We start from the raw sequence: 16,429 nt of genomic DNA, 5'->3' as shown, positions 1-16,429 counted from the left end.
CACATTTAAAATGTATATATTTGAAACCTAAGGGAGGCCAGGTGGTGGTGCACCCAGTTAGCGCAAGTACTAAGCCCAAGGACTCAAGCAAAGATACAGTTCTAGCCTCCGACTCATCACTTGCAAGTGGGGGACGCCTCACAAGTGGCAAAGCAGGTTCACAGCTATCTATCATTCTCTCTCCCTCTCGACCCCCCCCTCCTCTCTCAATTTCTCTCTGTCCTGTCCAATAAAATGGAAAAAATATCCACCAGGAGCAGTGGATTTGTAGTGCTGGCACCAATCCCCAGCGATAACCCTGTAGGCAAAAAACAAAAACAAAAACAAAAAAAAGCAACACAAACAAACAAAACTAAGCATACTTCCTTCTTCCTGGCTAATCTTCTTATGTCTTGTTTTCCTACCTGAGTGTTTTGAGGCCCATCTTCCTCTGCTGACCAGAAAGAGAAGTTTGAAGGTGGCTTTAGATAATGAAAAAACTCTGGATTTACAAAGACAAAAGCAAAAATCTGTATTTAGGTACAATTGTGGATAAATGTGTATTGTAATATATCTACTGCTCTCCATTGAGATATAGAACATTTCTATTACAGCTGAAATTTCTCAGGGCTCCTCTAGTTCACTCTTCCTCACCCCCACAATTTCCCTTAGCCCTTGGTGAAATGGATCTACTTCCAGTCACTGTAATTTTAACTTTCCTATAACTTCTTATAAAAGATAATTTAAAAATGGTGTGTGTGTGTGTGTGTGTGTGTGTGTGTGTGTGTATGCATGTGCTCTCCTGGCAGAAGACAGGAGCAGAATCTTAAAAATCCATATTGTTATGTATATTGGTAGTTTGCTTCTTTTTATTGTTAATTCTAATATTGTTAATTTTTTATTGTTAATTCTATTATATGAATATAACATTCATTATTAACTCAGATCTCAGTTAATTAGCACTTGGGTTACTTTTTAACTTCTGGCTGTTGGAAATGATCCTGCTATCAATATTCACTTAAAAGTTTTTAAGTACATAACTTTCTTTGTAAGTGTCTCAGATAAATACATAGGAGTGGAATTACTGCATTATAATGTAAGGACATATTTACATTTATAAGAAACTGCCAAACTGTTATTTGAAGTTGTACCATTTTGCTTTCTCATCAGTGTCTGAGTGTTTTAGTTGCTCCACATTCACACCAACACTGGTGTAGAAAGTTTGTCATTGTGATTAAAGTTTATCTTTCTCTAATGACTAATGCTAACGAGTACCTTTTTTGTGTGCTTTTTTTGGCCATTCATATTATCTTTTCTGTGGAAGTATTTGTTTAAATCTTTTGCCCATAAAAAAAAAAAAGGGACTTTAACGATTAGGCCATAAAAAATCAGTGTAGTTTTTGAGGCTGGGTGGTGGTGCATCTGCTTGAGTGCACATGTTACAGTGCACAAAGACCAGGGTTCAAGCCCCTGGCCCCCTATGTGTACCAGAATGATGCAAGGGCATGTTCTCCCTCTCTTCCCTGTGAAATAAATGAACTGTATCTTTTTTTTTTTTTTTTTTACTTCCTGAAATGTATCTTTTAAGGAAAAACTCTAGTGCAGTAATCTTCAATTCCTGTTTGATGAGCTTGCTTCTTTTTTGTTTTCCTGCAGTGTACTTTAATTTTATTTCATTATTTTTATTTGAGGTGTCTATTTTTTTAAAAAATTTTTTATTTAAGAAAGGATTAATGAACAAAAACATAAGGTGGGAGGGGTACAACTCCACACAATTCCCACCACCCAATCTCCATAACCCACCCCCTCCCATGATAGCTTTCCCATTCTCTAGCCCTCTGGGAGCATGGACCCAGGGTCGTTGAGGGTTGCAGAAGGTAGAAGGTCTGGCTTCTGTAATTGCTTCCCCGCTGAACATGGGCGTTGACTGGTCGGTCCATACTCCCAGTCTGCCTCTCTCTTTCCCTAGTAAGGTGTGTCTCTGAGGAAGCTGAGCTCCAGGACACATTGGTGGGGTCTTCAATCCAGGGAAGCCTGGCCAGCATCCTGGTGGCATCTGGAACCTGGTGATTGAAAAGAGAGTTAACATACGAAGCCAAACAATTTGTTGAGCAATCATGGATCCCAAGCTTGGAATAGTGGAGAGGAAGTGTTAGGGAGGTACCCACTGCAAACTTTAGTGTATTTCTGCTTTCAGGTATATATTTTGCAGTAGTTTATGGATACGTGTGCACATAAGCTCTCTCTCTCAGAAACTGGTGTATATCTAGGTTATGGGACTTTGTTAGAAAGTGAACTACCTGAGATGAAATTAGAGTGTACTATAAAAGGAAAGGTCTCACCCGAGTAATGAAGCTGAAGGGTTGTCATTCCACACGTGAAGTCTCTGGACACAGTCTGAGGTGAAGCATGTTGAGGTGGCAATTGTTGCATTGGTTAGGTTGTGATCGGCGGATGCAATATTATTTGGTTTGGATTGGGAGATGCATATGGGAATGTGGGCCCTATCCAAGGGTTCCAGGACTGGGGGAAGTAGGGGCTCTATAGTGGAGATGTGAGGTTCCTGCTGTCTTAGGGTTCAAAAAGACAATCGATAGTTAATGTTATCATCACATTATTTGTTAATTGGATTAACTTTGAAAAGTCCTTTTGTTATGGTTTGCTGTACAGTATCCAGTATGTTGTATATAGCTGTGCTATTGGATGCTTCTAATCTACTTGGTCTAGGCTTTTGAGAGAGTCCGCATATCAAATACACAGCCTATATATTAAAAGGATTCAGTTTGTGTTTTGAGAAACTTTGAGACAAACAATTGATTTTCCCCCTCTCATATTAATTAACTACTGATTTATATGTCTACATTTTGCTAGGAGTGTACATAAACACCATTCCCACCACCAAAGGACTGTGACCCATCCCTCCCGCCCACTCCCACCCCCCACTGGCCCAGGAAGCTGCATGTCTACCCCTCACCACTGGGTTTTTACTTTGGTGCCCTACTTGAGGTGTCAATTGTTTTTAAGACTGCATGTTTTAGGTGTTATGTTTCACACATGTTCTAAGTATGTGTTACCACAACACACCTACCAACATGGTGCAAACATCCTTCCATCACAGTCCACTGGACTCCCTCCACCCTTTAACCACTTCCTCCCTCCTCCTCAGTTAGTAGCCTTGGTTCTTCAGTCAGAATCTAGGGTTTTTTTTTTTCCTTTGCCTTATTTTTTTATATTTCACACATGAGTGCCTATATTTCCTTTTCTCTAACTTATTTAACTTAGAGGCTCCCCTCCTGTTCCATCCATGTTATAGTAGCAGACAAAATTCCATTTTTTTCAGCAGAAGAAGATCTGGGGTAGTGGGTTAGATTGTTATGTGGAAAACTGAGAATTGTTACACATGTACAAACTACTGTATTTTACTATTGACTGTAAACCATCAATCTTCCAATAAAGAAAAAAAGCCATTTTTTTTTACAGTTGAGTAGTATTTCATCCTGGGTGTTAATGGGTTCTATAGAAGTTGCCATTAGGTTTGTATCTAGATTCTAAGCTTACAGCTTGTTTTATTTTTAATTTTTTATATTTTATTTTATTTATTGGGTAGAAGCAGAGAGAGATGAAGAAGGAAGAAGAAGATGGGGAGGGAGAGCTGAAGACTTGCTAAACTGCTCATGAAGCTTCCTCCCTGTAGGTAAGGACCAAGGGCTGGAACCCAGGTTCTCGCACACTGTAATATGTATACTCAACCAGGAGCACTACCGTCTGGTCCCTACAGATTATTTTAAAGCAGGTAAATTTCAAGTTCTAAATACTCATCATTATGCTCCTTTTATACATTTTATATTTCTTAGGGGTTTTGCTACTTCCAAATGGAGTTTCTACTCCTTTTACAGAAACCCTTTTAGTGGGAGTTGGGCGGTAGTGCAGCGGGTTAAGTGCAAGTGGCACAAAGTGCAAGGACTGGCATAAGGATCCTGAATTGAGCCCCCAACTCCCCACCTTCACCTTCTGGTGGTGAAACAGGTCTGCAAGTGTCTATCTTTCTCTCCCCCTCTCTGTCTTCCCCTCCTCTCTCCATTTCTGTCTGTCCTATCTAACAATGGTGACATCAATAACAACAACAGTAGTAACTGCAACAACAATAAAAACAACAAGGGCAACGAAAGGGAAAATAAATAAAATTATTTTTAAAAAGAAACCCTTTTAGTATTACTTACAGGGTTAATTTAATAGTGATGAATTCTTCTAGCTATTGTTTATCTGAGAAGTTCATTATCACTCCCTCAAATCTGACTGATAAACTAGCAGGGTAAATTAGTTTTGGTTAAAGGTCTTTTTTCATTCAAAGTTTAATCATATTTTACTGGTTTGTACTGGATTTTTGTTGGAAAATACATTATCTTATGGGTAAGGTGTCCGTTATATTTGACTCTTTACTTTTTTTCTTATTGCTTTCAGGATTCTCTCCTTATCTTTGATTTTTGTTATTTTGATTACAAGGTATCTTGGTATGCATGTTTGGATTTATTTTGTTTGAAATGCTTTGATCTTCTTGTTTCAGGGTGTTTATCTCTCTCTTCAGTTCTTGATTATTATCTCTTCAAATAAGAATTCTATTCTCCTCTCTCCCATCTCCCTTTTCTGGAGCTGCTATGATGTGAATATTGTTCCTCTTAAAGCTGTCTCATACTTATTTTAAATGTTATCTTCATTATTTTTATTCTTTTTTGTTTGTTTGTTTTCTCTAACCTATCCTCAAATTCTCAAACTCACTGATTTAACATTCAACTTCTATCATTTTGCCATTTAATCCCTCTATTTTGTTTAAGTTCTTTTTTCCTTTTTTTTTTTTGTCACCTGAGTTACTATTGGGGATTTGGTGCCTATACAACTACACTGCTCCTGGCAGCTGCTTCTTTTCCCCCTTATTCTCCTCTTCTTTTGCTATAGGGTGAGAGACAAAGAGAGAAGAGAGAGAAGAGAAGTAGAGATACTGCAGCACTGCTTCACTATTCATGAAGCTTCCCCCCACCCCCACAGGCATATGTGGTGGCCAGGGGCTCCAACCTAGGTCCCCAGGCATAGTAATGAGTGTGCTGTATTGGGTAAGCCACCACGCAGTTCCCAACTCTGTTATTTAGCTCTATGCTTTCTATTTGGACTTTTCTCACACATTTCTGCTCCTGTTTAAGTTCTCTTCTCTTAATCTTAACAGTTCAGTGACCATTGTTAGGACTGTTGCTTTGAAGTCTTCTTTAGGAAGCTCCCATATCTCTATTGTATTTAGGGTTTTCCATAGACTTTTGTGTTTTTCAAAACAGATTTACTTATTAATGATAGAGCAGGGAGACACAACCAGAACATCACTCTGGCATATGTGATGCTGGGGATTGAACGCATGACCTCACACTTCAGAGCCTTATTCACTACACTTCCTGAGCCACCAAAAGAGCTTTTGAAAGATTTATTTTATTTACATTAAGTGAGTGGAGCTGGGTGAGGCAGGAGTAGTAGTAGTAAATGGAGGAAGAGGAGGAGGAGGGCAGGGTATTGCTTAGGTACAGGTGCTATAAAGAATTGAGCCTTATTACGACGTCAGTAACAACAACAATAATAACTACAACAATAAAACAACAAGGGAAACAAAAGGGAGTAAATAAATAAGTATTAAACCCTGAGCCACCTCCCCCAGTCTATGTTTTTGCCTTGACCAATCAGTGCAGGTAATTTCTCCTGTCTCATTATATCTGATACCCCTTGAGTGTCTGGACTAGAAGGTCTGTGTCTGAGTGGGTTTAGGTGGGGCCTGAGTTTCCCAGCAATGAGGACCAGCCACATCAGTGGCAGTAGTAGCAGTGGCTGCTCAGTGGGGTTATGCAAGACCTCAAAGATCCTCAGGGATTTGCCTCAAGAGTCTGTTACTACAGAAACTGAATTGCAGTACAGCATTCATCAGCACTGTTCTTAAAAAGGTGATGGGAGTTTACCAAAATGGCACCTGCCAATGACTCTGATCCTGATTTATAGTTTCTGTTCTTCTTCTTCTTCTTTTTTTTTTTTTTAAATGTATTTACTAATAAGAAAAGGGGGGCAGGGAGAAGAAAGCCAGAGCATCACTCTGGCACACACTTTGCCAGGTTAAACCAAGGACCTTATGCTTGAGAGTTCAACACTACCCACTCCCAATCCATACATTATAGTTTTGTGTTTTTTTTTTTACCTCCGGTTTCAGTATTTTAAAGGTAGGATCACACTATTGAGGTACTGGGCAGTAGGGAAACTCCCTGTTTCCAGAGCAAAAGTCTGGATATTAGCAACAGTTTTTTTTATGTGCATCTTGCTACTTCATGCATCAGGGCTTCTTCCTTGTTGGGGTCTTTTCTCTGTCTCCTCTTCACTTACATCCCTTTTTAAAAAAATTTATTTATTTATTCCCTTTTGTTGCCCTTATTGTTTTATTATTGTAGTTATTATTGTTGTTGTCGTCATTGTTGGATAGGACAGAGAGAAACGGAGAGAGGAGGGGAAGACAGAGAGGGGGAGAGAAAGATAGACACCTGCAGACCTGCTTCACCACCTGTGAAGCGACTCCTCTGCAGGTGGGGAGCCGGGGTTTGAACCGGGATCCTTATGCCGGTCCTTGTGCTTTGCGCCACCTGCGCTTAACCCGCTGCGCTACAGCCCGACTCCCTTACATCCTTTTTTATATCCCTCCCTATGAGAGTTCTTTTCATCAGGTGGTAGTGTGCTTTATTAATCCAAGTTTTGATGTAGATTTACTGTGCTCCCTGGAGGAAGTAAACATGGGTTCTTTCTACTTGGTCATCTTCATGCAATGAATATTTATTTATTAATTTATTCACTCAGTCATTTATTTATTACCAAAGCACTGTTCAACTCTGGCTCATGGTGGTGCTGGGGACTGAACCAAGGATCTTTGGTACCTCAGGCAAAAGGCTCATTGTATAACCTTTGTGCTGTCTCCTCAGACCTATGCTGTGCACTTTTAAAAACCAAGTTCTTGGGTCTGAGAGATGGCTCAGCAATAAAGAAGATGACATAGATGAAGAAAGTTCAAGGTTTGATCCCTGGCACTGCATATGCTGGAGTTGAGCAGGGTTGTGATCTCTCAAATCTATAAATATATAAATAAATAAACAAATCTTAAGAAAAATCAAGTTCCTACTAATTTTAAGTCTTCAGTCTCTCCCCACCAATGTTAGGGACTTTTAGGATTACCTGCAACAGGAGGACATGAGCTTCTACTTCCACGATTCTACATCAGTACTAACAGACTGGCTTCCCTTCACTCTGCCATCAACTAGTTCACCTCATTCAATTAATCAGTTTTGATTCACTGACTTGAAGAGGTTCAGATTTCTGGACTTTCCACATGGTAACTTCTTTCCTTTCTCCCTTTCTTTCTCTCTCTCTCTCTCTCCCTCTCCCTCTCTTTTCAGAGCACTGCTCAACTCTGGTTTATGGTGGTATAGGGGATTGAAGCTGGGACTTTAGAACCTCAGGTATGAGAATCTGCTTGCATAACCCTTATGCTATCTCCCCACCCGACATTGTAACTTCTTGCCTCCATCTCCTGCCATGTTTCCCTATGATTCCCAGTTCAAGTTCCCTAGTGTGAGAATCTGGTTTGACTTAGCTAGTCATTTCCTGTGTCACTGGTTGCTAGATAGCTCTCTGGTCAGATTCTCTTTTTGTCTGGTCAGTTCTGTCCACAGAGAATAGGATCTCATGGTTCAGATGTGCCCATGTGGGCTGCAGGGTTGGGAGTAAAGTCATTACCTTTGAAAGGAGTGTGAGCGGGTGGGTCCCATGATAGACACACTTCAGGCACTGTATACTTCCTGTGTAGAGAGCCTAATCCCTGACTTACACTGTGACCATAACACTACTCCTCATCCAACCCATGATCAAAGTCCAAGCTCCCTTACAGAACTGGTCATTTTATCTCCTGCTTTCCTTTTCACCCCTTTCTCTGCCCATTCAGTCAGAACTAAAAGGGTTCAGAAAAGTCATATATTCAGATTTAAAAATCTGGCAGGTGAGAAAACTATTGTCCAGAGGACTTAGTTATTTGTTCAAGTTCATTCAGAGGTAAATTTTTTATTAGTGGCTTACAAAATATGAGATTACAGGGGTATAATGTCACACCCATTCATGGCATGGATAAGTCACCACCAAAGTACTGTGTGCCACCCCCCACCACCACCCATAACCACCATAGTTCTCATGAGGTCTAAGACAGTGTCATTGTTTTTATTTGCAAGTTAATTTACATTAGTTATCTATAGTCCACATAGGATCTAGACCATCTGGTAGTTGTCTTTCACCTCTTATTTCACTTAGCATAATCACTTCCAGTTCCATTTATTTTGCTAGAAGCAAAATTTTATTTAATTAATTTTTGTGGGGGGATACAATGACATACTGAGGCAGAATTTAAATATAAGCCTCCTGATATCCTATCCCTAAATTAATGCTTGTTTTCCCCACTAACTTGTACCTGGCTCTTCCATGCATGACTAGTCCTTACTACCACTGGGGTTTGTTGGGGTCAAGAAACTGTTACTAGGATAGTGGAGGCAGGCAGGGTCAAGAGATGGGTAGACACTATTATCCAGCTTAAACTATGAGGAGCAGGTGTACCATCTCATCCAGAACTGGGCTTTAGGACTTAGTGAGTAGGTTCCAGGAGGAGGGATTCTATAAGATGAGAGGTACAGAAACAGTGGATATATTTCACTAGAGTCAGAAGCAATGGGTCTATATGAATTTCCTGTGGCTGCTATAACAAATGACCACAAACTGGGTGGTTTAAATCAGCAGAAATAGATCCTCTCCTGGTCTGGAAAGCCAGAAGTCTGGTATCAGCAGGATTCCACTCTGTCCTGAGACTTCAGGAAAGATCTGTTCCTGGTCTCAGTGACTAGTTGTTCCTTGGCTTGGGTCACATTGCTCTAACCTCTACCTCTGTCTTCACCTCTCCTCCTCTGGTTATATATGTTTCTCTGCATCTCTCTCTCTCTCTCTCTCCTTATAAACTTAGCAACTTTTAAATTATTTTAATGAGAGAGAGATAGAAAGAGAGAGAGAGAGAGAGAGTAAGAGAGAGAAAGAGAGAGAGAGGTAGAAAGGAAGATACGGGGAGAAAGACCAGAGCACTGCTCAGGTCTGGCTTAAGGTGATACTGGAGACTGAATTTGGGACCTTGAAGCACCAGGCATGCAAGTCTTTTGCATAACCATTATGGTATTTCTCCAACTCTCTCTCTCTCTCTCTCTCTTTCAGTGGATCTGGGGCCTTAAGCATTTGGGATTGCTCTATTCTTGAGCCAACTCCTCCCCCTCCCCCAAAAAGGGAGTGAGAGAGGTGGGAAGAGAGAGAAAGGGGGGGGGGGAGGGAGAGAGAAGGCGCTCATAGCATTGGAGCTTCCCCTAGTGTCAGGGCTCAAACCTGGGCTGCACATGTTGAAAGGTATCTGCTCTATCCAGTGAGACATTTCTTTGGTCCCCTCCTATTTCTCTTTTATAAAGATTTGGGGGAGTCGGCGGTAGCGCAGTGGGTTAAGCGCAGGTGGCACAAAGTGCAAGGACTGGTGTAAGGATCCCGACGACATCAATAACAACAACAATAATAAAAAAACAACATGGGCAACAAAAGGGAATAAATAAGTAAATATTAAAAAAGATTTGGACAATTCAGGATATGGTTTTCTTCATAAGTCCTCAGGTTTTTAAAAATTATTTTTTAATATTTCTTTCTTTCTTTCTTTTTTCCTTTTGTTTTCCTTTTTTCCCAGCAGTGATAATTCTTAAGAAGTCCTGGTCTGGGCATGCCAAGGGTTTTTGATCCAAATTAATGAATGACTCTGGGCATTTGTTCATTCATTCATTCATCCACTCATTTGTTTGTTTAGTCACCAGGCAGTATTAAGAATCATCATCTTGGGGGTGGGTAAATAACATAATGGTTATGCAAAGAGATGCCCATGCCTGGGGCTCCATAATCTTAGGTTCAATCCTCTGTGCCACCATAAGCCATAGCTGAGCAGTAAGAATCATCTGTGGGGCTGGGGACACAGCATAATGGTGATGCAAAAGAATTTCATGCCTGAGACTCCAAGGCTACAGCTTCAATCCCCAGGACTACTGGAAGTCAGAGCTGAGCAGTGCTCTAGTTTCTTTCTTTCTTTCTTTCTTTCTTTCTTTCTTTCTTTCTTTCTTTCTTTCTTTCAGAATAAATAAAGGGCAGGGGAGATAGCTTAATGGTTATACAAACATACTCTCATGCCTGAGAGTCCCAGGTTCAATCCCTGTACCACCATAAGCCAGAGCTGAGTAGTGCACCGGTTAAAAACAAACAAGAACCCCTCCCCAAAACATCTGTGTCTCTTTGGGGAGTATTCCTTCTATCTCTGAACACCAGTTCTAAGTACTTGTCACCTGGACTGCTGCCCTTTGACTGCATACATGTAACTGATGCTCACTGGTTAGGGCAGAGGCCTGGCCTCACTTTTCTCCAGCTGAACTAGGTGATTTGCTGCCTGTGAGGTCTCTTTGCTTCCAGGTGTCTCTGCTCCAGGAACAGAGGCTCCAGGCCAGATTGAAGTGTGTGTGTGTGTGTGTGTGTGTGTGTGCGTGTGCGCGCGCGCACGCGCACGTGTGTGTGTGTGTGTGTGTGTGTGTGTGTTCCTGCGCGCACACACACACAGAATGGCCCCACTCTAACTCCACAGGTCTGCTGATCAACTCCAGAGCAGGACAGAACTGGAGGATCCTAGATCACAGGCTGTCAGCCTTGTTTGCCACTGTTCTGATGAAGAAACAGGGAGCCACAGAGTCCTGTCCCCTTGTAACTGATGGGGGTCCAGCATCTTTGCTTCCTGGACTTTGGAGGCCTGCAAACTTATCCTGAGTGGTCCTCTGGCCAGGAATCTGGCTGCTGCGAAGGGGGCTGGAAGGCCTTTCTGCACTAGGCATGGCCATGGGCGTGGCAGTGGGGGTAGGGAGCAGCTGCCTGCCCAGAGAACATTGTCTTTAAGTAATTTTGATCTCTTTTGAGTCAGGCTCTATTCTCCTCCTCCATCTAGGGGGGATTACCCTGCGGGGTGGGGGGTGGGGGGTGGGGAGTGGGGGGTGGGGGGTGGGCAGGGAGGATGGAGAGGGAAGAGAAGAGACAATCCCAAAGGCTCGTTTTAGGGTCTCATTTTCCAACCTTCCTTGGCAGTCGGGGTCTCAGGAGTGGCCTGGGTGGTGTGTGTGTGTGTGTGTGTGTGTGTGTGTGTGTGTGTGTAACGCTCATCCTAACTCATGAAATCCGTGCATTTGCGGGACTCTAGGCGCCCAAGAGCACATCCCCTGGGTTTGGGTTCAAGGAGAGGTGGAGGCGCAGATGGCTAGAAATAGTTTGGTCCCTCCCCTCACCTCCCTGGCGCCACCTTGCCCCCTTGCTTTGATGCGCACCAGACTGTTTCCAATCTTGCGTAAAGAGTAGCTTACAAACAATCCATCTAGGTTGACTCTGAGATAAGACATTCCGCAGAGCAGACTTGCGTACCTGGATCTTCTGGCTGATAAATTCTGTTTAGAGGCCTGGGGCAGTTATGGTCATTACATGGGGCAGGAGAGTACGGTGTGGGGGGGCAACCCTCCTATCTCTCCTGCAAAACACTGTGCTGTGCACTTCATGACACCACGCCCCCCCTCCATCGAGGTGGTAAAGCTCCCAGAGTCACATCCCCCCCCCTTTTTTTTGTCTTGGGCTTTTTCCCATCAGCCGAATAGGGACTCCCCGCCGCCTTTCAGAAGTCGTGGGGCCTAGAAAGGGAAGGTGCGGGATGGGCGACACAGCGGTGCTCTGCAGGCTCCTGCCCCCCCCCCCCCCCCGCCAGCTCTTGAGTCTGCGGGGCCCACAGCCGGGCAGGTGGTGGTGCAGGCGTGCAGCTGGGCAGGTAGCTGGCGGGCGCCACCCTCGTCGCGGGTAGACACCGGCTTTTTGTTACCTGCCCGAGCGTGCACTGGCTACGAGTGCTACGTGCTGCGGGCCAGCCGCGGGGGGAGGGGGGGTAGGCAGGCAGGCGGTGGTCTGGGCTAGGGGCGAGCTCTGCCCCTCCTCCTCCATCACCAGCTGGGCCTGGGGCCTTTCAGAGCGGGCCCTGGTGCCCCTCGTTCACCCAGCCCTTTCCCTGCGCGCTATTTCCATGCACTCCTCTACTACCTAGCTCCTCCAGAAGCCGGTCGGAGTTCAGGTGATGCCTTTGTATTCTGTGCACCCCAAAGCCCAACTCAGAGCTGCTTCTGGGAAATCTCCTTTGATTCCAGGTTTTAGTCACTGTCCCCCAGGCACCCTTTTTGCTCTGATGAGCCCATGGAGACTTGGCAGATGGGGGGTGGGGACCAACTCACAGCCTGGATCAGGTGGGATCCCCTCATACAAATGATTTCCATGGTTGGAGGGTGGGGTGGGTAGGTGGGTAGGGAGATGAAGTGGAAAAAGGCGTGCAGGACCTCCTTGGGTACATTTGTATTAAGTAAAATGGTTCATTTTCAAGATATGAAAGGTTAGAGAAAGACACGTGTTATCTTAGTTTTTCATCCTCCCTCATGACCGTGCTTGGCCAGAACCTCTGCATCTGGGGTTTCTCTGTTTCTTTGCTTGAACTGTTCCTTCTGGGTACACAAACATAAACCTGACCCACCCATGCTTCAGTTCTCTGGGAGAAGACATGTCTGATGCTTAGGGCCTGCAGTTGCAGGCTTCTGACTTTTCTGCCTGGTGCTTTGAAGAAGGTCTTGCAAGACAGTGAAATGCTAGTCTTCTCAGGAATGGTTCCTGGTTTGAACTCAGTTCTAGGAAGACATCAAACATCAAAATACAACAACAGAACAACAAAGCTCTTTCTTCTATGCAACCCCCCCCCCCCCAGCTGCTCTCCATTTCTGTACTGTCCCCCTTTGGGCCAGGGCAGGGTGGGACTGGGATTCCTGCTCTGGGGCTGGGTTAGCCACTAGGTCCCCAGTGGCTTTGGGCCTCCTTGATGAATTTTGCAGGGAGAATGTACAGGGTGTGGCAGTGGGTGAGGTAGGAGCCAAAGGAATGTGGGACGATGGGAGGGGAAGCTCACCGAAGGTGGAAAGGGTCGTGAGACTACGCTTTCCCAGGGTTCATCATCTCCAGGGCTAGTTTGAATGACAAAGGTTCCCTGGGGAGCAAAAGAAAGCTGCAGAGGATGGGAATGGGAGAGGAAAGGGTCAGAAGGGCGGGGAGGAAACTCCCCCCCCCCCACTCCCATCTGCAGCGGCCCTTTCAAGTCCTCCTAAACCCGTTAACAATAAGAGGAACTGACTTCTGGACATCACCGGGAAAGGACGATTAACGTAATTCTCGAGGAAATACAAAAACTTTGTGAAAAACCTTAGAAACCCCAAAGCACAAATAAAAAGGAGATTCCGGCTTTTCTTACACATAGATAGGTGGTGATAAAAACAATACAAACACCAGCTGTTGGTAAGGGGAAGGGGGTGGCCCAGAACCTCTTCGTGGCAGGCAGAAGAGACCAGTTGTAGGAACTTTCAGCAGGGTCATTTTACAGTGTATACCAGAGCTTTTCAAAGACTTATACTTTGATTTAGCAATTTAACTTTCAAGATGCATCTTAAAATCAAATATTCCCCCACCCACTCAGTCCAGCCTTATTTAAACTGGAGAAAAATGAGGATCCGATAAATGTTCAATGACAGGGAATTTAGTTAGGTTATGGTGAGATTATAGGTGGATGACTATGACCATGCAGAAATTAAATATCATGCTTTTAATGAATTCTAGATTTTTTTTTTAAACCACCCCTCCTCCAAGCATTGCTCAGCTCTGGTTTATGGTGATGAGGCGAGGGGTGGGGATGGGGGGATATTGAACCTAGGATTTTGGAGCCTCAGACATGAGAGACCCTTTGCATAACCATTATACTATTTTCCCCACCAATTCTAACTTTTTGTTTGTTTGTTTGTTTGTTTTCTAGGGATTGAACCTGGGACCTTTGGTGCCTCAGGCATGAAAGTCTTTTTACATAGCCATTATGCTACCTCACCAACCCACTCCAGAATTTTAAAGATATGGCAACACTGAGGTCCAGGAGGTGGCTTAGTGGATGGAACATTGGATTCTAAGGCATGAGGTCCATAGTGTGATCTATAACATCACAGTGCCAGAGTGATGATCTAGTTCTCTCACTCATTAAATAATAAATAATTCTTAAAAACAAAATAAGGGAACACACTCCAGATATACTGGTAAGTGAAAAGAGGAAGTTATAAAACAGCAGGACTCCTATTTTATACAATGTCTATATAAATATGCATAATAGCTACCATTTATAGTGTTGGACTGGGTACTTCAATGTTTGCCAAGAACTTTACCCATTCTGTCACTGAAGTATCACAGCACTTTGCAAGGGAGACTTTTCTAACTGTCAGAGGTGGGAGTGGGTGACTGAAAGAAAATTCATCACAATGTTCACAAATGAAAAAAGATTATAGCCCCTGTCTCTGCGACTCCCTGTTCCCAAGAATCTACTTCCAAATGGGGGATATATTTTTAACTTTTCTGCTTTTTACTTTCCATTCTTTTCCAAATTTTTAAAATTAAATTAATAAAATCATTGGAACATGTCTAGTCCAAATATTATTTGTTCAAAAGTATCTTCAGGATCTCCACTATTTGGGGTGGGTGGCAAATTTCTCTTTGTATCAATTTACTTCTATAGCAAACCACAAACTAGGGAGCTTTAATTAAACAAAAAATTACTGTTATATAGACTGGGAATATGAAAGCAAGGAGTTGGCAGGTTAGCTTCTTCAGGAAGTTGTGACCTTTCTTTCAGTCCAGACCTTTCTCTTAGTTTCTGCTAACCTCTGATATTCTTTGTCTAGTTTCTCCCTGTGTTTCTTCACATCATCTTCTGCATATTTGTGTCCAAATTTCCTCTTTATAGAAGGATAACAGTTATGTTGGATCAGGGCTTACCCAAATAACCCCATTTTGATTTCACTACTTTTTAAAAAATTTCTTTATTGGGGAATTAATGTTTTACATTCAACAGTAAATACAGTAGTTTGTGCATGCATAACATTTCCCAGTTTCCCATATAACAATACAACCCCCACTAGGTCCTCTGTCATTCTTCTTGGACCTATATTCTCCCCACCCACCTACCCCAGACTCTTTTACTTTGTTGCGATACACCAATTCCATTTCAGGTTCTACTTGTGTTTTTTTTTTTTTCTGATCTTGTTTTTCAACTTCTGCATGAGAGTGAGATCATCCCATATTCATCCTTCCATTTCTGACTTATTTCACTTAACACAAATTTTTCAAGGTCCATCCAAGATTGGCTGAAAACAGTGAAGTCATCATTTTTTACAGCTGAGTAGTATTCCATTGTGTATATATACCACAACTTGCTCAGCCACTCATCTGTTGTTGGACGCCTGGGTTGCTTCCAGGTTTTGGCTATTACAAATTGTGCTGGCAAGAACATATGTGTACACAGATCTTTTTGGATGGATGTTTTGGGTTCCTTAGGATATATCCCCAGGAGAGGAATTGCAGGATCATAGGGTAGGTCCATTTCTAGCCTTCTGAGAGTTCTCCAGACTGTTCTCCATAGAGGTTGGACCCATTTACATTCCCACCAGCAGTGTAGGAGGGTTCCTTTGACCCCACACCCTCTCCAGCATTTGCTGCTATTACCTTTTCTGATGTATGATATTCTCACAAAAGTAAAATCTCATTGTTGTTTTTATTTGCATTTCTCTGACAATCAGAGACTTGGAGAATTTTTTCATGTGTTTCTCAGCCTTTTGGATCTCTTCTGTGGTGAATATTCTGTCCATGTCCTCCCCTCATTTTTGGATGGGGTTATTTGTTGTCTTGTTGTTGAGTTTGGCAAGCTCTTTATATATGTTGGTTATTAAACTCTTGTCTGATGTATGGCATGTAAAGATCTTTTCCCATTCTGTGAGGGGTCTCTTGGTTTGGTTAGTGGTTTCTTTTTCTGTGAAGAAGCTTTTTAATTTGATGTAGTCCCATAGGTTTATACTTGCCTTAGTCTTCTTTGTAATTGGATTTGTTTCATTGAAGATGTCTTTAAAATTTATGTGGAAAAGAGTTCTGCCAATATTTTCCTCTAAGTATCTGATAGTTTCTGGTCTAACATCCAAGTCCTTGATCCATTTGGAATTTACTTTTGTATTTGGTGAAATACAGTGATTCAGTTTCATTCTTCTGCATGTTTCAACCCATTGTTTCCAACACCATTTGTTGAAGAGACTCTGCTTTCCCCATTTAATATTCTGGGCCCCTTTGTCAAAGATTAGATGTCCATAGGTGTGGGGGATTTCACTACTTTTTTTTTAAAAGTTGTGTCTTTTTA

General features: G+C 42.7%; 1 long non-coding RNA gene across 1 annotated transcript in view; it reads left to right on the top strand.

The window, feature by feature from the left end:
• LOC132542533 (uncharacterized) overlaps positions 1-15,040 on the top strand; it is a 32,764-nt gene extending 17,724 nt beyond the window's left edge. Inside the window, exons 2-3 of the long non-coding RNA XR_009553533.1 lie at positions 3,587-3,673; positions 14,018-15,040. This is a non-coding gene — a long non-coding RNA (uncharacterized LOC132542533). The remainder of the gene's footprint in view (positions 1-3,586; positions 3,674-14,017) is intronic.
• The last annotated feature ends 1,389 nt before the right edge of the window (positions 15,041-16,429 follow it).

Source organism: Erinaceus europaeus, chromosome 13 (assembly GCF_950295315.1).
Source record: "Erinaceus europaeus chromosome 13, mEriEur2.1, whole genome shotgun sequence".
Taxonomy (NCBI): domain Eukaryota; kingdom Metazoa; phylum Chordata; class Mammalia; order Eulipotyphla; family Erinaceidae; genus Erinaceus; species Erinaceus europaeus.
Note: the sequence above shows the minus strand (reverse complement) of the source record. Positions and strands in the feature narration are given on the sequence as shown.